General features: G+C 44.8%; 1 pseudogene; it reads left to right on the forward strand.

Moving 5' to 3' along the window:
• The first annotated feature begins 555 nt into the window (after positions 1 to 555).
• Positions 556 to 679, forward strand: LOC117047693 (annotated as a pseudogene).
• The last annotated feature ends 1,363 nt before the right edge of the window (positions 680 to 2,042 follow it).

The raw sequence follows: 2,042 nt of genomic DNA on the forward strand, positions 1-2,042 counted from the left end.
ATTAATTTCTAGGGTTTAGTGGGGTCCCGCCCCAATCAATAACGCAACGGTGTCATCTGGAGTCGCCACTGAAAGCCAGCAAGCGATTTCAGAACAATGGTCTGCTATCAAAGCATGCCTTGTAGAAGCAGGAAGCTTCATGGACCCATGTGGGTGTCGAGGACTGCACTTGCTACTTTTGTTGAGAATTTACTGTGATTTCCTTCAGTGGGGTGATTCCTCAAGAGCCCGGTGCGTGCCTGGCTGCAGTTGAGAAATCTCTGCTGTTGCATATCGCTCTCTTGAAAACCTGCCGTTAAAAGGAAGCCTCTTCTCATTCTTGACCACAAAGTGTTTGCCCAGATAAAAGGCTTGCATCACTTCCAGAAAGCTCTCTTTGCAGAAAGCAAGTTCTAGACGTTGAACATCCTTGAGCATCTGCCAGGTGCCCCGGGGCGGGAGGGCCGACTGTTGCCTGGAGACGCTAGCAGTTTTGTGTGAGGAAGACCTCACTGCCTAGGTTCCTTCCCCCCCCCCTCAAAAATAAAATACACCTGGCCTTTGCATTCTACTTCCCTTCCTTCTCGGCCTTTTGGCTAAGATCAAGTGTAGTATCTGTTCTTATCAGTTTAATATCTAAAGAGAGCCAGTGTGGTATGAGAGCCAGCGTGGTGTAGTGGTTAAGAGTGGTAGACTCGTAATCTGGTGAACCGGGTTCGATTCCCCACTCCTCCACATGCAGCTGCTGGGTGACCTTGGGCTAGTCACACTTCTCTGAAGTCTCTCAGCCCCACTCACCTCACAGAGTGTTTGTTGTGGGGGAGGAAGGGAAAAGGAGAATGTGAGCTGCTTTGAGACTCCTTCAGGTAGTGAAAAGCGGGATATCAAATCCAAACTCCTCTTCTTCTTCTTCTTCTTCTTCTTCTTCTTCTTCTTCTTCTTCTTCCTCTCCTGGTGTTCACATGCACTTCCTCCTCCTCCCTCACACAAACACACAAATGCCTTCTGCTCCTCCTCACCTCATAAAACCAGCAATTCTACGCCCAGGTGGAGAGAAGCAGGAGGCCAAAGTCAGGGTGAAGAGGGAGAGTTTTAATTCTCTAGTTTATAAGTTTATAAGTCTGTTTGTAACCAAGCTTTCTTGGTTAGCTTTCTCTCTCTGTATAAGTTGGAAAAAAAAGTTTTTAGCTAAGAGCTCGTCTGCTAATGCATTCTTTACTGACATACTGTTAATCCAGAAGCGGGCAGCTAAGGGAGGGGGCTTCCTCCCCCTTTCTCCTCCTCTCTCTCCTCTCCTTATCTCATACCTGGCTCTGAGTTGAACGAAGAGGCCCCCCTGAATAACTGGAGCTTTCAGTTATTCTGTGAAAGTCAGTATACAGACTCAAGCTTTTTTCTGAATAGGAGTTTTTCAACTTACTCTGGAGTTCTCAGTTTTCTGAGCTGAAAGTCAGCCTTTTCTCAAACCTCTCTGGAGAGAGAGAGAGAGAGTCTTTTAGCTTCTCTGAAAATCTCCTTTTTGTGGAAAAGACAACCCCACCCCCCGGGTAAGCTTCACCCTCCTTCTCTCTGTACAAGTGAGTCTTTCCCCTGGATAGTTTGATCTTCTTTCCTCTATGTAAGTCCCCCCTTTTACCTTGTTCTCTACGCAATTAAGTCCTTTTAACTGATTTTCCTTTTTCTCCCTTTTAAATCTCTTAAACTGAGATTCTTTGTCTCTCTCTCTAATGCTTTTTAAGTTCTTTTATTTGACATGTAGCTTCTACTGATGTGTAGCATTCCTAGCCTCTCTATAAATGGTATTTAGACTTTACCTGAGTTTGTAAAACTTTGGCTTTTGTCTGTAGCCCCTTTTATTTGATACTATTTGCCTGGCTTTTATTTGATACTATTTGCATGGCCTTTTTAATATTTCTATGTTATTGGCATAATATTTAGCTTTTACTGTAAGCTCTGTCTTTGTGCTACTTGCTCTTAGTACATACCTCTCTGGCATATCATTAATCATGAAAGGTTAGAGCAGGTTAGAGCGCCCCTTCACTGGAGCGCCCCTTTCCCTGGAT

Source organism: Lacerta agilis, chromosome 5, assembly GCF_009819535.1.
Source record: "Lacerta agilis isolate rLacAgi1 chromosome 5, rLacAgi1.pri, whole genome shotgun sequence".
Classification (NCBI taxonomy): Eukaryota; Metazoa; Chordata; class Lepidosauria; order Squamata; family Lacertidae; genus Lacerta; species Lacerta agilis.